The sequence below is a fragment of the Scyliorhinus torazame genome, chromosome X (genome assembly GCF_047496885.1).
Source record: "Scyliorhinus torazame isolate Kashiwa2021f chromosome X, sScyTor2.1, whole genome shotgun sequence".
In the NCBI taxonomy this organism is placed as follows: Eukaryota; Metazoa; Chordata; class Chondrichthyes; order Carcharhiniformes; family Scyliorhinidae; genus Scyliorhinus; species Scyliorhinus torazame.
In genome coordinates, this window is record NC_092738.1 from 30,265,878 (window position 1) to 30,286,100 (window position 20,223).

The 20,223-nt window shown below is 44.8% G+C and overlaps 2 protein-coding genes and 1 pseudogene across 6 annotated transcripts in view; 1 reads left to right on the plus strand and 2 right to left on the minus strand.

The window, feature by feature from the left end:
- Nucleotides 1-12,971, minus strand: part of LOC140405338 (uncharacterized) — a 73,536-nt gene extending 60,565 nt beyond the window's left edge. The window contains exon 1 of the mRNA XM_072493628.1: nt 12,883-12,971. The gene's annotated coding sequence lies outside the window, so the exon portion shown is untranslated. The remainder of the gene's footprint in view (nt 1-12,882) is intronic.
- On the minus strand, nt 3,635-3,904 carry LOC140405386 (small nuclear ribonucleoprotein E pseudogene; annotated as a pseudogene).
- Nucleotides 12,972-13,665: 694 nt separating the features above from the next.
- The window catches only part of LOC140405471 (polypeptide N-acetylgalactosaminyltransferase 6-like), a 94,398-nt gene continuing 87,840 nt past the window's right edge, over nt 13,666-20,223 (plus strand). For 4 of the 5 annotated variants that reach the window (XM_072493939.1, XM_072493943.1, XM_072493942.1 and 1 more), the window contains exon 1: nt 13,666-13,876. The gene's annotated coding sequence lies outside the window, so the exon portion shown is untranslated. Of the gene's footprint in view, nt 13,877-14,278; nt 14,395-20,223 lie in introns of those variants that run through there. The other variant, XM_072493941.1, reaches the window with a different exon arrangement.

Genomic DNA, 20,223 nt, shown 5'->3' on the forward strand with positions numbered 1-20,223 from the left:
ACCTTTCTTTTTAAAAAAGCAACAAACTTTGGATATTTAACGTTAGCAGGTATGCAAAGTAATAGTGCAGCCCCTGATAGAAGTGCTTGGTTACTAAGGGCTAGTAGTAACCCATTGCAAAATGATACGCAGTAATATAAAGCATGCAGAATGGTGAAGAGAACACAAAAAATAAATGAGCACAAATAAATATCTCCCCAGGTCCGTTATCACACTCGGTGCACAATCTTACACTGGCCTGGGTTGACATCCAGCCCAAACTTCTGGGATAACATTCTCTTCTATCTGTGACTGTGAGGATCTCATGTAAATAAAGTTTTAGATAAGCTCAAGCCAGCTGCAAGTTTGCATGGGCTCAAAGGACTAAATTGTCCTTAATTTAGCAATAATTGAGCACGTTGAAAGCATTGTTCCCTGTAATTGCCTTTTGCTGTGTTCAGTATTGCCATGCATGTGCACATCTTAAGGAGTCTCAGCTTGTGCCTGGTCTGCTTGTCCCCAGCCTGCTTGTCCGCTGCGTGGCACATTGCCGATTGCGACACAGCCCCGCACCGGTGCAGCTTAAAGAGAAAGTTGCTTGGGGTATTTCTCTACATCAAAAAGGTGCTCTGTTTAGTATATCGTGTAGATTGGTAATCTTGCTCCAAGAGTTCAGAACGGGCTTGGCAAATTTAAAGAGTTCGCCTGCAGAAGTCAACTCTACTGGAATCAATTTGTAACATTTGCAAAGCTTCATTATCTACCCCTCGCAAGTCAAGGATTGTTCGTATTAACTTTTTAGATATGTTTAGTTACTATTCGACTCAATTCTCACTTCTGATCTGTATGAACGTAGATGTGTGTTTATTATTTTTCCCCAAGGTACCCAAGGGAAAGGGAACCTGGGTTAGCTTTTTGCTTGTTGCTACCAGAGTGGGATATCCCAGCCAAATGGTGACAAATTGAGGGGTCTTGTCTGGATCAACAAACCTTTGGGTATCCGTACCTGGGGCTGTCGTAATCCCTGATGAACTCCTAGTGATGTCCTGGGACTGAGATCTTTTTTCTCTCTCTCCCAGCCCCCCCCCCCCCCAAGGATTTCTTCCCCATGTTTGACTTGATGCCATGAGATTTCATGGTGTCCAGAGTTAATGTTGAGGATTTCCAGGGCAATTCCCTCCTGACTGTATACCACTGTACTGCTCGCCACTTCTGGTGGGGCTGTCCTGTTGGTGGGATAGCTAGGGATGGAATATAGTCATACTCATCATGGACTATGTCAGGCTGTTGCTCGACTAGTATTTGGGACAATTCTCCCAATTTTGGCACAAACCCTCAGCTGTATGCAAGGAGGATTTTGCAGGGTGTGCCATTATTGTTTCTTTCTACCAGCTGCTGGGGTGGGATTTGACTCCATGTCCGGACAGCATCATCTTGGGCTTCTGGATTATGAATCCAGTGACCACAAAGTCACCTCCTCCCCCTTTGCCAAGGACATATCAGTCATTGTGTTGGGTCTGGCTACATGAGGCAGCTCGAATGAGTTGGAGGGAGAACTAGGCGCGAGCGTCAAATCAGTCTGAAATTATTCCCTTAATTATCTCACTTTTATCTGTTCAGCAGCAATGAATGCTTCTCACTGTTCCTGGTTTATCCGGTACAAATACTTTACTCATTTGTTCCAAAGATCCACTCTGAGGAATTCAAGATAAACAATATGCCACACACTCCTGATCCTGTGATGTGACTGAAATAATAAGATTTATAGGGAGGGGATTTGATCCAAAGTGACAGACCTCAATAACATCAATTAACCTTTAACTCGTGGCACAATCCAGATGCAATGTTTGAAACAGAAGGAAGGGCTGGGAGACACTCTCAGTCATTAAAATGAAAAGTGTGAGTAACTGAACGAACAGATTTGTCTGATCAGATGGCATTTCAATCACAGTTTTAGCTACATATCATACGAGTTAATTTCTCAAACCAGGGTTAATGATCTGATAACATGTAAATTAAACCAGCTGGAGCTCCAAAATATTTTCACGCTGCCACTGCACAGCAGCTGAAACCAAATCCCTCACTTTCCTTCACATATGCATGTAAAAGGAACTGGCTGATTGACAATGTGACGAGGGAAATAACACTGCTGTGAGTAATCCCTTCTGACTCAGGCAGGACATTGGGTGGTGCCAGCAGACAATTTTCCTTTATTATTCCCAACTAATGCTCAGTGGACTGCCCACATCAGAATAATGACCTGGAGAAGAAGTGATGAGGCGGCAACCTCAGCAGAGTATGGCTGGTGTTGTTGGGCCTGTACTGTGTTTAGAAGAATGAGAGGTGATCTTACGGAGACATACAGGATTCTCAGGGGGCTTGACAGGGTAGATGCTGAGAGGTTGTTTCCCGTTGTGGGAGAGTCCAGGACCAGAGGGCATCATCTCAGTAAAGAGGCCGCTGTTTAAAAGAGATGAAGAGGAATTTCTTCTCTTGGAGGACAGTGAATTCTTTACCCCAGAGAGCTGTAGAGGAGGGATTTTCAAAGTGTGGGTCTCAACCTGTGGGTGGGTGTCGGGAGGGTCGTAAAGCGAGAAGTTGCGGCATTCCTGGTCGCGGGAGAAACACCTAACGGCCGCAACTATCTTTTAAATTGAACGATGCAGTCTTCCGGCCAGAAACGGCAGCAGAGAGCAGGTCACACGCCCAGAACGCACACTGACATCACGCGTCCTGTACGTCCGTGCTTTTGGTGCAAAATCGCGGAGGAGAAATTCCTCCATTTTCTCACTGCGAGCAAGCAATGCAAGGAACTGTGAAGAACTGAAGATAGATCGTTTTGTTATAAGGAAGGGAGAGGGTCAGAGACACAAACAGGCTGTGTACCTCCTGGCCAGGAACTCAACTGAATCTGCTGGAGAGCGCTGCTCAGGAGAGTCCACGGCAGGACAAAGCAGTGCTCGTGTTAGCACTGTACAGAGATCCAGGGCCTCTGGTGAACAGCCAACAAATAAAAAACTGAAATCGAGAACAAAGCAGTATAAGGGTGATTTATTGAAGTGCAGCTTTTCAACTGTGTCAGTGCAACTCCGGATGCAAATCCCATGTGTGTTATATGCAAGGACGTACTGGCAAATGAGAGTTTGAAGCTCTCAAAATGTCAAGGGTATTTGAAGACTAAGTATGGTGAGGTCGAGGACAAACCCAGGTGAACTCCTTCGCAAAGATTTAACATTGAATAACAAAGCAAGTGAGATTGTGAGGACCAAGCAGGCTCACCCGTCACATTAAAGGTAAGTGAAAACGGTGTGTCGCGATGTTTGGCTGGCGTGAGTCGCAAAGGTTGACCAGTTGGTAAAAAAAGGGTCCTGGGAGAAAAAGGTTTGAAAAACACTGCTGTAAAGGCTGGGTCATATGTTCAAGGCTCAGATAGACAGATTTTTTAATCAGTAAGGGGATCAAGGGGTATGGGGATAAGGTGGGAAAGTGGGAGTTAAGGATTATCATATCAGATCAGCCATGATCTCACTGAATGGCACAGCAGCAGACTTTTTTTTCAGAAAATAATTTACTGTGGCTAGGTGGAAAAACACATCACAACTTAACCTGTTTTCCGACAACCGGTATCCAAAATGCTATGTGAAACAACAGTTAGCTATTTGCTATAGTGTATAGACAATCAAGTTCCAGTGAATCTATTCTTAACTGTGGACGCTCTGTAGTAAGGTGATGTTGTCCCCTTTCAGCATAACACGGCCCAATGGCTTTCTTGATTTTGATTTCATGTGAATTTCCTCTGCATCATCCAGAACAAGGTTCATGTATTCATCAAAGCCAATTATACAGCCTTCTCTCCTCATGTCAAAATAAGACTGATGGGCTGCACCATCACTTTCCGCGGTACGCCATGCCCGCGGTACGCCATGTCGCCAGCTCCGTCCCCCTGTGGCTGGCAGTGAGCAAACAAAATGGCAGCTGGGCAAGGCAGAGCAGACTCACTGGGCCGAATGACCTACTTCTGTTCCTATGTTTTGCGGTCTCTCACTAAGCGATACAAGCCATCAAAATCCCTCGATCAGTCAGAAATTAAGTGGTGTATTCTAAATAGATTATTGACTCCACCATCCGTCTCCCCGTTCCATGTGTCAAGTGTTCCTGGGTCAGGTAGTCCGGTTTTCCAGTGAGCTGTCTGATGACCAATGAGACCTATTTCTGCTGGGAGTGAGCGTTCACAAATTGAATACCGAATTTGGGGATGTGGGTTTTTCAGATGCAGATACCTCAGCTGGCCTCACATGGGACCCTCACAGTGAGACCATACTTGCATCCCAGCAATCTGACCTGGACTTTGCTCGCTGAATGGCCAACGTTTAACCTCACTGGATTCCCTTGTATACTGTTTTAATCAGTTGGATTAACAACTATTTAGCACATGATAAGTTTAACAAATCATTAGTCAGCATAGGAAATGAAACCCCAGTCAGTTCTGGCAGCGAGAGAATTGTATACATTTCATTATTCTTAACAAAGGATCTATCAGGGTAGAATAGAAATAAACAGAGTCCATATGGCTGGCATTTAGTGCATCAAACACAAAGGAGAGAAATGTCATAAATTCAGAGCATGTTTGTGTTGCAATGTCTTGGAGTTTGAAAAACAAATGATTCAAACAGGAATGTAATACATAAATGGTCATCCCAGAAACCAGGTAAGCATTTGCACAAGATATGGTTCCAAACATCACTCAAGGTTAGGCCATTTCCAACAGCACCATTTTCTGGCAAACACAGTGCAACAGATGAAAGCTATTGAAATAAATAGCTTTTGCTTTCCACAAACAGATTGCAACCCATTGAAATGTGGCAGGGTTTTCTTTTAAGTCAGCTAGCCAGAAGCATATTGGGTCTAATCTTGAACTAGGTCACCTGGCGGTGTGCACTGTTTGACTTTTCCCCTGCACCCTTCAACTCAAAATATAGCTTTTAAGGAATGCACAAGGTTATAATAGGATGGGGCACATGGAACTTTGATGAATGACGAGACCAACAGTCTGTCTCCATAATCAGTGAGATTGAGTGGTTAGCACTGCTGCCTCATAGCATCGAGGACCCGGGTTCGATCCCGGCACTGGGTCACTGTCTGTGTGGAGTTTGCACATTCTCCCCGTGTCTGCGTGGGTTTCACCCCCACAACCCAAAGATGTGCAGGGTAGGTGGATTGGTCACGCTAAATTGCCCCTAAAAAAAGGCGAAAGATGAATTAGAGTCAAATCGCGTACAAAAGATAAATTGGGAGGGGGGGGGGGGGGGGGGGGGAGAGACTAGATTTGAGAGTGAGAGGGGAAAAAAAGAGACAAGAGAAAGTTAAAAAATGTAAAATTTGATACCCTTAATAAATCTAACCATTTACTACAGACAGAAATGAGACCCGATTCTACCAAAAGGGAACAAAGTCCCCGAGTGAGCGCGTTTAGCTGCGTGTCCCGGCGCTCACAGTGCCGAGAAACAAATCGATATTCAAAGTGACTGGCGTTGTATAAGGGGCCTGAACGGGGAGCACGCGGCCGACGCCGCAATAGCCCCGTTTTGTAAAGTCGGCAGCTCCACTTGCCGGAACTGCCCAGTGTAACAAGAGATTGGGACACCATTTTTTCTTGAGGACCCCAAAGCGATCCCTGACCTCCCCCGCCAGCTCGAACGCATTATGGGAGGGTCCCCCCCCGGTCCCCCCCGCCCCCAAAATACCTACTCAGGATCTCCCCGGCCCAATCGCGCTCACGCAAAACAAATGCCAGCTTAGCACCTTGGCAGTGCCAACCTGTCACCCTGTCAGTGCCCATGCCAGATGACAAATGCCATCTGAGTGCCTTGACAGTGCCAGGTTGGCACCCAGGTGGCACTGCCAGGGCACCACCCTGCCCAAAGGGCATGCAGCTGGGGCCCTCTGATTCCCTGGGAGACCCCCCCCACGAGTGTTGTTCCATCTGGCCCCCGTATGTGGGGACCATTGATGAACAGCTCTCGCCCGAGGTCTCCAAGGCGAAGGGGATCGATCCCAAAGCCTCAGGTACCTCGGGAATCTGTACATTAGAGTGAGGCGAGCGGTATTGCTCTAATATGTAGATTTGCCAAAACATGATCCCACCCACAATGGGCAGGATTTACAGCGCATGAGGTTGCGTTGGCTCTTGCGAGGCGTGGCGTGGCGTGCCGAGTAGATCTGGGAAGGGGTCTCCCAGCTTTTATCGGCCACGCTGCGCCGCGGTGAGCTGATTTTCCGGCGCAGCGTGGCCGTTGGATTGTGCCCTTGTTTTAAATTGTTCCCTTTCTGGTCTGTAAAGATTGTTATGGGCCAGGGTTTAGAGAACCCCAAAGTGTATCATGGAGTTCACCTGACCCACAACTTTTAATAGATTGTGGTATGGGGAGCACACGGCCCACTCTACAGGTGTGGTACAGCAGAAATGGAAAAGTATTTTTTAAAGCAAAACAATTGTTATTCTATGAACTCAAGTTAACGTTTTAAAAACATACAGTGAACATCTTAGCAACCATTAATTCAAATACAACCCCCAAAGACTACAACACTAAATAATCCTTAATAACTTCCCAAACAACATCCAGAAGACAGAAGAAACACCTTTTAACAGAAGCACATCAGGTTTACATTCACTACTGAAAACATTTATAATCCTGAATTCACCAAATGATCAAGAGATAGTCTTTTCATGGCAGAGAGAACAGCAGTACACCTGCTTTGTCTGGCTTCAGCTCCAACACTGAAAACAAAACTAAAAAAACACAGACACACCCAAGCTTTTCTCAAAGTGAAACTAAAAAGCAGAGCCAGAGCTCAGCTCCACCCACACTCTGACATCACTGCAGTAACATGAGCAGACAAACATTTCTTAAAGTGACATTCTCATGACAATTCATTGAAAGGGTATTTATGCGACTAATTAGGAAATTTAATGGGCAATCATGTGCAAGTTGTTCAAAGTAACAGGGAAGCCGAGAACAAAAAGCCATTTGTACAAAGCAAACGATGAAGCAACGTAAATCAACCGGAAGGTTCTGGAGATTCGCAACGCATATCCCTTAATCCTTTAAACTTGCGAGCCAATGTGTGCATTTATGGGCATGTGTGCTTTGACAAGAGCCATCCAGACCCATACATAAAAGTATACATAGAAAATAGAAGGAGAAGGAGGCCATTCGGCCCTTCGAACCTGCTCCATCATTCATGATGATCATGGCTGATCATCAAGTTTAAAACCCTGATCCCGCCTTCGCCCCATATCCCTTGAGCCCCAAGAGCTGTATCTAATTCCTTCTTGAAATTACACAACATTTTAGCCTCAACTACTTTCTGTGGGAGTGAATAGCGAATTTCACAGATTCACCTCTCTCTGGGTGAAGAAATTTCTCCTCACCTCAGTCCTAAAAGGTTTACCCCTTATCCTCAAACCATCCTAGTTCTGGACCCCCCCACCATCAGGAACATTCTTTCTGAATCTACCCTGTCTAATCCTGTTAGAATTTTGTAAGTTTCTATGAGATCCCCTCTCACTCTTCTAAACTCCAGTGAATATAATCCTAGAATGAGAGATCACGGATATAGGGCGAGAGATGAGGAGGAACTACTTCTCGCAGAGAGAGTGGTGAATTTGTGGAACTCACTGCCCCATAGTGCAGTGGAATCGGAGTCATTAAATGGTTTCAAGAAGGACATAGATATATTTCTGATTTTAAAAATGTGTTAAAGGGATATGGGCAACAGGTGGGGAGGTGGATTTGAGACCAGGAAGAGATTGAATAGCGGAGCAGGCTCGAAGGGCTGAATTGCCGACTTCTGCTCCTAATTCCTATGTCCTTTTCCCTAACCAACTTAGTCCCGCCATCCCAGGAATCAGACTGGTAAACCTTCGCTGCACTCCCTCCATAGCAAGAACATCCTTCCTCAGATAAGGACACCAAAACTGCACACAATACTCCAGGTGTGGCCTCACCAATGTCCGATACAATTGCAGTAAAACATCGCAACGTTAGCTCCCTTCTATCTCCACAGATGCTGTCAGACCTCCCGAGATTGTACATTATTTTCTGCTTTTGTTTCGGATTTGAGCATCCTGATTCCAGCATCCGCAGTAATTTGCTTTTATCTACGTGCATTTATAGGGATGTGTATGGTTAACACACTTGCATACAAGAATTCGCTCCATTATGTTTTTCAAATTAGTCAGTAACTGATTTCGCAGCCCAACACCCCACACATTTCCACATTGTGTACCACAAGTTGATGCCAGATTACTGCAACTTTGCACAAAAGCCCCAGAGGTGTTAGAAATGCTGGTTGCTGAGCAGATCGCGGTAAAGCAGTTACTTGCCCTAATTGAGCTATTTCTTCCCAAAAGGTCCCTTGACCTTTGCTTTCTACCATGTCCAACAGAGAAATCAGCACCAGAGCCTCCACCTGAAGGGTACTGTGGAAGCCAATCTGCCTTCTGTGCCACAGGCCCATCCTGAACTACATATTCTTCAACAAATTGGGGCAGGGAATCAGTGAGAATTATTACAGCACACTGCATTTACAAGTCTGAACATACAAATTCACATTCTCACAGACCTCAGAGAGAGAGGCCCAATCACCTTTAGCTGCTTCATCAATGACCTTCCTTCCATCATAAGGTCAGAAGCGGGTTGTTTGCGGATGATTGCAAATGTTCTGCACCATTCACGACTCTTCAGATACCAAAGCCATCAGTATCCAAATGCAGCAAGACCTGGACAACATCCAGGCTTTGGCTGACAAGTGACAAGTAACATTTGCATGGGCAGCACGGTGGCGCAGTGAGTTAGCCCTGCTGCCTCACGATGCCGAGGTCCCAGGTTCGATCCCGGCCCCGGGTCACCGTCCGTGTGGAGTTTGCACATTCTCCCCGTGTTTGCGTGGGTTTCGCCCCCACAACCCCAAAGATGTGCAGGGTAGGTGGATTGGCCACGCGAAACTGCTCCTTAATTGGAAAAAATGAATTGGTTACTCTAAATTTTTAAAAAATGTAACATTTGCACCGCACAAGTGCCAGGCAATGCCCATCTCCAATAAGAGGATCTAACCATCGCCCTTGATATTCAATGGCATTACCGTCGCTGAATCCCCCACAATCAACATCCTGGGGGTTATCATTGATCAGAAACTGAACTGGACTAGCCACATTAATACTGTGGCTACCAGAGCAGGCCAGAGGCTAGGAATCCTGCGGGGAACGAAGTAGAAAGAGTCGAGAGCATCAAGTTTTTAGGTGTCCAGGTCACCAACAGCCTGTCCTCGTCCCCCCATGCACTATAGTTAAGAAAGCCCACCAACGACTCTACTTTCTCAGAAGACTAAGGAAATTTGGCATATCAGTACGACTCTCACCAACTTCTACAGATGCACCATAGAAAGCATTCATTCTGGTTGTATCACAGCTTGGTATGGAGCCTGCTCTGCCCAAGACCGCAGGAAACTACAAAAGGTTGTGAATGTAGCCCAATCCATCACGCAAACCAGCCTCCCATCCATTGACTCGGTTTACAATTCCCACTGCCTCGGAAAGGCAGCCAGCATAATTAAGGACCCCACGCACCCCGGACATACTCTCTTCCACCTTCTCCCGTCAGGAAAAAGATACCAAAGTTTGAGGTCACGTACCAACCGACTCAAGAACAGCTTCTTTCCTGCTGCCATCAGACTTTTGAATGGACCTACCTTGTATTAAGTTGATTTTTTTCTCTACACCTTGCTATAACTGTAACATTACATTCTGCAGTCTCTCATTCCTTCCCTATGTACGGTCTGCATTGTATATTAATACATGTGACAATAATAAATCAAATCAAAATCAAATCACCTCCTGACTCCCCAAAGCCTGTCTACAAGGCCCAAGTCAGGACTGTGATGGAATACTCTCCCCTTGCCTGGATGAGTGCAGCTTCAACAACACTAAGGAGGTCGACACCATCCAGGACAAAGCAGCTTGGGTGATTGCTCCCCCTTGCACAATCATTCACTCCCTCCATCACTGACACACAGAAGCAGCCGTGTGTACCATCTACAAGATGCACTGCAGGAACTCACCAAGGTTCCCTAGGCAGTACCTTCCACACCCACGGCCACTACCATCTAGAAGGACAAGGGCAGCAGATACCTGGGAACCCCAACACCTGGAGGTTCCCCTCCAAGTCACTCACCGTCCTGACTTGGAAATATATCGCCGTTCCTTCACTGTCGCTGGGTCAAAATCCTGGAATTCCCTTTCTAACAGCACAGTGGGTGTACCTACACTACGTGGACTACAGCAGATGAAGAAGGCAGCTCACCACCACCTTCGAGGGTAATTAAGAATGGTTCAATAAATGCTGCCCCCCCCCCCCCTAGCAAAGCCAGAATGGAACACCTGGCTCACCCAGCCCTTCCCCAGCCTCATATGCTCTCACAGATGGGTCTCCTGTAACAGCACCTCATCTGCTTTCAGGCCCTTCTGATGCAGCAAAACCTGTACTCTCTTCACTGATCCCCCTAACCCTTGTCCGTTCCATGCCACCACTCTGACCGGGGTCTCTCACCCTCCCCCACCCCACCCTTCCTACCTGCCATGACCATCCTTCCAGGCTGCACCTCAAGCAGAACCCTGTCCTGGCACTAGTCACTGCCCCCCCCATCGAAACCTACCCATACAGGTTCCAACAGCCATGGCCCCTCCCCCGACATTGCTCCCGTTCACTAGCCAACATTGCGTTGGCTAGCGCAATGGCCCTTGAAAGAGCCCCCTCCCCCACATCAAAAACAAAACCACACCAAGCCCAATGTCCCTCTCACCGCTCCAATCCCCATTACAGACAAAAAAAAATGAAACAAAGTTATCCATAACACCCATACAAGAAAAAGAACCCAACTCAGAAGAATGAAACAGCCAAAAAATGTCAAAAGTCCAAAGTGAGTCCAATCCCAGGCATTCTGCCTTCACAAACGCCTCCACGTCAGAGTAATAGTCTCTGCCGTTGTACGTGACCCTCAGATTCGCCGGGTAGACCACACGTTGCGCTTGTACAATGCCGCCTTAGGCTGTCTGAAGGCCATTCGCCTCCTTGCCAGCTCTGTCATCAGGCCCTGGTGTCTGCGGATATCCTTGCCTTCCCCACACCACCTCTTGCTTCTGCTTCACGCACCTCAGCACTTTCTCCTTCAGCTGGAAGTGATGGGAACAGACAATCACCGCCCTCGGCGGTTCATTCGCCCTCGGTCTCGGCCGGAGTGACCGGTGGGCCCTGTCCAACCTGTACTGGGAGGGCACCTCCCCCATTAACATCGCCAGCATATCGGCAAAGTATTCTGTCGGCCTCTGGTCCTCCACCCCTTCAGGCACACCCATGATCCTCAGGAGCTGTTCCCCAGGTCTTCTACCTTGACTCTCAGCCCTCTGTTAATCTCTGCCCCCCTACGCAGCTCCTTATCTATCGAGGTGAACTGGTCACTGTGTCGCGACAAGGCCTCCTCCATCCCTTTCATTTTCTCCCCGTGCTCCCACACCACTGTCAAAGTCCTCACCAACTCCTCTGTCACTGGGGAAAGGTCTCACCCACCCACACCTTAAGTGAGGCCGGATCACCATCTGATGCTTTTTGAAATGCTTCAAAAACAGCTGTTCGAACTCTTCAGCCATCACCTCCGTCATCTTCTCCACCATGAACAGGCTCTCTCCCGCCATCTTTCCTCCCACTGCACCCCTCACCACTATCGGTGGTGGACTTTCACTCGCTACCTTCTTCCCTGGATTATTCTTGCTGGTTTTTGACATTCTATAAATGCCCTAAACCTTCCCACAGCTTCTCACAGACAAATCTTCACCAAAAACTGGACTAAAAGACAGCTCTGGCAGGAGCCATCAAACATACAACCTCCACCTACATACTGCAACCGGAAATCCTCATCTAACCTATTCTTAAATGTTGACATGGTTCTTCCTTGAATCAGTCCAAAGATGTGCAGGTTAGGTGGATTGGCCATGATAAATTGCCCTTAGTGTCCAAAATTGCCCTTAGTGTTGGGTGGGGTTACTGGGTTATGGGGATAGGGTGGAGGTGTTGACCTTGGGTAGGATGCTCTTTCCAAGAGCCGGTGCAGACTCGATGGGCTGAATTGCCTCTTTCTGCACTGTAAATTCTATGATGATCTATGACTACGGTAGCACAAGTGGATAGCACTGTGACTTCACAGTGCCAGGGTCCAAGGTTCGATTCCCCACTGGGTCACTGTCTGTGCGGAGTCTGCACGCTCTCCCCGTGTCTGCGTGGGTTTCGTCCCACGGTCCAAAGATGTGCAGGTTAGGTGGATTGGCTATGCTAAATTGCCCTTAGTGTCCAAAAAGGTTAGGAGGGGTTATTAGATTACGGGGATAGGGTGGAAGTTAGGGCTTAAGTGGGTCGGTGCAGACTTGATGGGCCGAATGGCCTCCTTCTGCACTGTATGTTCAATGTATTACCTCCAGTAATGCATTCTAGAGCTCAGAATCCACTGCATAAAAAACGTTTGGCAACTCTACGAACGTATTCAATTTTATATTTATGCCCCTTTGTTGTAGGCCCTTCAAATCAAGGGAAAAATTGATTATTTTACCTTCAACATTCACATACACATTCTGAATCTTTGCACAACAAAGTGTAAGAATCAATTAATTAGCTTTACACGATTTTAATAAAAGTCTTTCCTGTTTACCAATTCTTCTCCAGCACACCCATTATTTTCCCTTCAGAAGTTTGCTACACCCATTTGATTCAGTCGGTAGGAAGCAATTAACAGTGGGCAGGTCAACTTGAGCTTTATTGTGGTGATTATGAGAGCAATGCCTGAAAGATTACACACCTGAACCAACGCTGAGAAAGCTCTGGCAACCACAGGGTCCTAACGCAGATCCTGTTCGGGTGGCCACTTGTTGACGATTTCTTCTGTGTGCCCCTATAACAAAATCAGAAACTCACAGGTTCACAAACCGTCCTGAGGAAATCACCAATGTTGCTTTCAGTGGCTACAATATTTGTTCTCGATAAAGTCAACAGAGAGAGAAAAAGGAAACAGACTCACACACAATCCCAATTTCAACATGAACTCTTGGATTTTGTTTTTAGCACATCGACCCTAGATCACCCATCCGATGTTTAGCGCCTGTACCCCAACCCTTATTGAAGAAAGAGGTTCTGCTGTCCTGGCCAATATTCCCCTCTCAATGTCATCAGATTTTAAAAAACACAATATTTTTTCATCTCATTTCCACTTGTGGGACTTTGCTATTTACAAAATAGTTGTGATGTTCAACCAGTAACAATGCCCTTCAAAGAAAGTCAATGGCTGTGAAGTTCAGCCTGAGAGACTTTAGAAGGCGCTAAATGAGTTCAAATCACAAATTTCATACCTAACATTCCCCCAATGTTGGCTGTTCTGCCTCCCAGTTGTGAATTGGACCTTGCCACAAACAAACGTTATTTTACCCACATGTAATTTTTCCCCATTATTTTCCATTTGGTTGAAGGGGGGAGAGAAAAGTTGTCTTTTTGAGACGAAGTGCTTTTTGAAATCGTGAGTTTCCTTTTGCGAGGGAAGGAGCTAGGACCTGACAGAAACTGTGAGCTGTGCAGTCAGCTCTACACCTGCTGCAACCGTTCGAGAAGCTGCAGTCTCTCTCTTGTTACTCTTTCTCCATATCTTTAGCAGTCAGGGTGGGTTCACCCCCATGACTTTGGACATTTGCTTGCCCGCCCTTTGCCATTCGCTCAGTGTCAGTCTGGTGAATTGTTTGTACAGGATTAGGACAGTCTGAAGTTTTCTACACTTCCTACATTTGCTTCCGCTCGGATTTAAGGTACTTGAGTTGCTGCTCTTGTTTCTATTCTTCTGGTTAAGATAGCGGGTTGGGTAACTCTTTTGTAACAAGTCATGTTTTAAAAGTTGTAACCGAAGTGAAACTGAATTGTGATTGACTCAGGGAATCCCCTTGTGCCAGGATACATATTTATTGACCATGAAACTTTTTTTTAAAAATTCCAATTCTTATTTCAAGGAAGGGGAAATTGACATTTAACGAGGGAATGACTGTGTCATTTCCGTGACGGGTGACACTTCATTCTCCTCGGTAAGTCTTTTTTTCATGAAGTTTCCTGAGTGACATATTTTCCGGAACCTTCCAACATGCTGTCTTTAAGGAAAAGTTACACTCTTGTAGCTGATCTTTGGGGTTTGTAGTTTTGTGTTTCCTGTTCCTGGTAGATGTCCATTCCACACGCGTGGCTGGAGAATGCATTTGATGCAATGGGATTGAACTGTTCGAAGCTTTGAATGTTTGCTGCTCAAAAAGTGTTTGTTAAATTTAGATGATTTCGGGTAAGTTGGAAAATTGTTTTTAAACAAGAGTTTGATGGTTCTGTTGTGAATTCTTGACTTTATTGGTCTTTCGAAGTGAGACCATAATCCATTTTAAAAAATAATGTAACATTTTTTTAATGAAAACTAATCGTGGGCAAGGTGGTATTGTTTTGGAAGCTCTGGGTTCCAAATATGCCCAGATTAAAATAGTTTTATAAGTGAATGTCCATAAAGTTACATGCAATGCCAACATTGAGGGCATTTAAAAGTTTATTGGATAAACATATGGATGATAATGGCATAGTGTAGGTTAGATGGCTTTTGTTTCGGTGCAACATCGTGGGCCGAAGGGCCTGTACTGCGCTGTATCGTTCTATGTTACTGTGCCGCTGAGCAGGTTGGCCTCTGGTTTGATTTCCAAGTCTTTGCTCAGTTAGCTGATGAGTTAAGGAGGGAGAAATTAAGTTCTGACTCTTGTACTATCCGGGACATTCAGTGAGGACACTCATCAGGTTTCATGGGCAGAAATAGATTAGCATAAGCAGCAATAACAACCTTTCAAATTCTGTTCGTAAACATGTTCTCCAAACTTGCATTTATTCAAAAGTATCTAAGTATTGCACAGACTGAATTATGTCGGAAAAATAGTCATCTTGTCCATAGCAAGATTCTGCAAATAATGATGAAATAATGCTTTTTACAGGCATAGCTGATGGGGCATTATTGGTCAGGACAGCACTAGGCCATGGGATTTTTAACATCCACCTAAACACGCTGACAAAACCTCAGTTTTAATGCCTCACCAAAAGACATTACTCTGACAATGTAGTACACCGATGTGCCAGACTAAGCTATGTTGTACCCAAAAGTGGATTTTGAGCCACCAGCCTTCAAATCCAGGATTGTCGCCAACTAAAGTTTGCTTGTTTTTCTTTCCTCTCACACAAAGCATTATGAAGTATGCCACTAACTAGTTTATGGTTACAACCGTATGCTTGCTGATACTATAAACTCTTGACCCAGCCAAGCTGTTATCTTGGGTGTGCGGAACAAATTCCATATCCTACGTGCATGAGACTTCATATCCATTTGTAACCAGTTCCACTACAAATTCTACCAATCTTTTTTTTAAATTTGTTCTTTGGATGTGGGCATCACAGGCTGGGTCAGCATTGGTTGTCCATCAGTAATTGTCCTTGAACTGAGTGACTTACTAGGCCATTTCAGAGGGGCAGTTAAGAGTCGGCTGCATCGTTGTGTGGGGTCGGGAGTCACATGTAGGCCAGACCGGATAAGGACGGCAGATTTCCTTCCCTGAAGGACATTCGTGAACCAGATGGGATTTTACGACAATCGACACTGGTTTTGTCGTCATCATTGAATTCAAATTTTGCCATTTGCCATGGTGGGATTTGAAATCAGAACCCCAGAGCTGGATTACTAGTCCAGTAGCAATGCCACCGCCTCCCCTGTGACACAATAGAAAGCTGTTACAAAGTTACTTATTTTCAGAAGTAACTGACTTTTATGGGATTCTTAGCTTGAAAGGAATTTTTTTTTTTTTTAATGAAGATACAAGAAATGGTCTATTGGCGTCTTGCATGGTAATTAATCTTGCAAGACAATTGAATGCACAAATTATGATTATGGCACAATTTGTTTATAAATCACCTTTTTTGATTTTGATTTATTTTCAATGGGCTTTGCTGGCATCAGGTTTTGCAGTCTCAAGCCAGCTTTTTGTGGACACAAGCCCACTGCACACAACTGCCTTTGACTTGGCAGTAAATTTGTGAGTGTTACTAGGCAGCTGGTTGTGCCTTTTATATACTGGATCAAGAGAGTGGAAAATGTGTTGTTGCCCCTAGAACTTCACCTTTTGAGGAGAAAACCTGTCCAGAAATGGTTGGCAGAAAGAAAAATGTGGCAAAGGAGACAAAGGGATTCTAAGTCATCACCTTCGCACATATGATGTGAGAACTACAATTTTACAGGTTAGAAAACCAACAGAAATAAGTCAATAGAAATTATGGTGTTCTTTATAGTAATTCAAACACTTTAGCGATACTCGGACATTTTTTCAATTTAATGTTGGACTTGCCCTAGAAAGTGGCATAGTTATTTCAATTGAACTTTCTGTGCGGGTGGATTCTGATTTATAAATTGAATTTACAAAGAAACTCCAGAAAAAACTTGCATAACCGTCCATGCATCACTCATAGAACCCGTGTTATTTGCTGAGGCATTAAAATACCTCGGCGAGCATCACATGTCACACCATTCATTGCTTCTTGGAAGTGCAATCTCTGTGTAACCGGACGTAATGGCCATTCTATGCTAAGGAACATCTCGCAAGTAGCAATGAAATTAATGATTAGTGAGTCTATTTTTGGTAATGGTGAGGGAGGAATGTCATAGTGCCCTGGAGTCATGAATATCTACTGGCGCAAGCAGGAGACTTTCTCCAACGCCTTGCCCAGTACTTGTAAGAGATTTGGTGGCCGATTTTGTAAATTGACCGTATCTCCTGGAATACTGAAACTGGTGCCTTTTGCTCTTCCCAAGGCCAGGGCTAACAATTAGCCCGAATCCTGGGAAAGCAATTACGAGAAAACATGTATGAGACCCACTGTTTCTCTTGTCTATCCTGAAAAATGTAACAATATGAGGACTACTTTGTACAAGTTGGCCAGCAGGTGACATCTCTCCTATCGGTCAATGGTTGGTGGCCACTTGGCTTTCAGAAAGATGGGTGAAAAGGTACAGTGCAGTATGCTAATCCCCTGGTGGATTGTGTCGTGTCCATCTGGTAGTATAGAATGCCCCAATTCACATTGATCAATGTTAAATCAGCTCCTTGTTCTCGAATGAATTATGGAGAGTGACTGATATTAGCAAAATTGTGGAATAGGGTGCCTGACTTTATGTTCACATTCAATGTGAATGGATGAGATGCTTAGTCTCATTAAAGCAGAAAAACCCTCAAGTGAGCAATTACAGTCCAGGTAGAAAAGAACCAGTTGGACTGCCGTATGTTCCGGAGTACATCGTGACAACAATTACAACTTCAGACTGAATGTGCATTGCACTAATTTCCACCAATTGTTGAAGGCTGGCCTCCCATCTGTGACACTTTTTGGAGGACTGGTTCCTTTGACTCTTCCTTTGACTCTAACTGGACTGAAAGGGCAGTAATCATTGTGATCAGAGTTTGTGACCAGTCACTGGACAGAAGTCACAGTTTTCTGGAGGTGGGTGGCAAGGTGTGGACACTGCTCACCCTGCCATGATAAAACTGACAGTTGACTGTGGTTGAACTGAATGTCACATTGCAATCAACTGCTGAAAGTAAAGATGGCGAGAGATAATTCTAAAACCTTTTTGATTTTTAATATTTTTTAAAAAGCAATATGGTGTGTGTAAGCTCTCATGGTAGGTCTGTCTAGCTGGAATGGCTGTGGTTATGTAGTGGGTTGTAATTGAGAGGCAGCTTGATTGTAGGATTCGGTCTATGATCTCATTCTTCAGTTAAGCTTTCACAACACCCACTGTGCTCCCACTGATGCTTTTTTAAAAAATTACACCGTATGTCTTCTCAAAAGACACGTTCAAAGCCAGTTCTGAGTCATTTTAAAGCCTTTTTAAATGGGGGGGGGGAGCTTGTTTTATAGTTGGCAAATATTTTGCTCCAGATGAAAGGTGTTCAAGCTGGGAAATGAAAACAGCACCCCTAGCACAGGTTTTATGCAGAGTAAAGCTCCTTCTACATTGCCCCCAAATTGTGTTCGTCAGAAGTCCCTGTTGCAACATTGCAGAATTTTCTGTTTCCCACACCAGCTATTCTGTGGGCTGAGTGAAATTTGTGCTTGGGTGAGGTTAGTAAGGTTAATGTCTTTTTGTTGTCTTGTTTTTGAACTCTTCTAGTTAATGGCATTGTCTGGGACTGAGTGGTAGTCCATTGGTGTATGTGAGGTCAGCTGACACAAGTCATTGAAATTAACATATAACTAGAACTTGAATTGAGCATGTTGCCAACCTGAATGTTACCTTTGCAGCATTTTCCATTTAATCTGACACTTATTGTGCAGATAGAAAATGATTCCCTTACAATACCAGGTGTGGTCAGTGTAGACGTAATGCCAGCCACTCAGTTACCGTCATCTTGTTTGTTCAGAACAGGTTTGGCATTAGCCTGTGGGTTAAAACCTGGCATCATTAGTACAAATATAGCCCGGAATGGCTATATTAGTTGAAAACAAACCTCTGACCAAACTGGAAATTGGGATCTCCAGATTTCAATAATTCCTAGTATATTTTTGGTTTTGAAATATGCGATGCGCATCAATTTAGGACAAACTGGTTCAACTACTGGTGAGGGGTGGCATGGTGGCAGTGTTTAGCACTGCTGTCTCACAGCGCCAGGGACCCGGGTTCAATTCCAGCCTTGGGTGACTGTCTGTGTGGAGTTTGCGTGGAGTTTGCACATTCTCCCCAGCTCCGGTTTCCTCCCACAATCCAAAGATGTGCAGGTTAGGTGGATTGGCCACGATAAATTGCCTCTTTTAATGTCCAGATTAGGTGGGGTTACCAGGGTAGGGCAGGGGAGTGGGCAGAGGTAGGGTGCTCTTTCGGAGGGTCAGATGTGCCGAATGGCCTCCTGTACTGTAGGGATTCTATGATTCTACAGATGACCTAAATTGCTCCTGTTGCTGTACCAGAGCAAGGACTCTGCTGTCATTTCAGTAAATGTACTTGTCATTGGAGAAGTTGCCCTGAAGCCTTTAAAAGATGCTGTCTATACGTAGGTTCTGCCATTATCTTTGCAGTAGTATCACCCTAATATCCTCCACAATCCCTTGGGTGCGAATTTGTTGTGTGGAGAAATATGGGTCAGCGTTTATTTTTTTGCCACGTGACGATATTATGCTGTGCACTATGCTATTTTGGTAAGATTTTTAGTGTTTTCTCCTGAACCTTTTTGAATCGTAATGCTTGTGTAGTAACCATTCTTTTTTTCTTTAACTCTTACCTATCCCCTGGGATATAATCAAGTACAGGGCTAATATGGAGTTGATGCAGCATTTACAATTCAAGGTACTTTCCAGTATTCTTAAATTTTCCACAAAAGTTAGCTTCGCCTGGACAGCCCCATGCTTCCTCTGAACTGAAACTTGATCGTATATGTGAAATAACTGAAATATTGTACCACAGATTCAATGATAAATCTTTTAGACTATTAGGATGTGCACAGCAAATCGGACAGGCATAATGTATTCCTAATCTTGACAAATGAGCAGAAAGACAGCATGCTGACAGATCATGTAGATCAGGCTAAACTATTACCAAGAAGTAAAACCACACCGAAGCAATAATAAATCTGCAGATTAACAAATACAATAACTTCAATTATTTGCTAAAAACTCATAGTCCGAGGGCAGCATGTGGCACAGTGGTTAGCACTGGGAGTACGGTGCTGAGGACCCGGGTTCGAATCCTGGCCCTGGGTCACTGTCCGTGTGCAGTTTGCACATTCTCCCCGTGTCTGCCTGGGTTTCACCCCCCACAACCCAAAGATGTGCAGGGTAGGTGGATTGGCCGCGCTAAATTGCCCCTTAATTGGAACAAAAAAAACGAATTGGGTACTCTAAATTAAAAAGAAAATTCATAGTCCACTTCAATAGCTCTTCAATAAGTCCATTATGGAAATGTTTTGCATAAAAGCAATTTTGGGTATAACATGCATGGGGTCAGGGCAGGGGCCTATGTCAGGTCCCACCCAAATATGGAACTTCTGGTAAAACTCACCATAATACAGAAACAAAACATACAACTAGATCAAAATATATT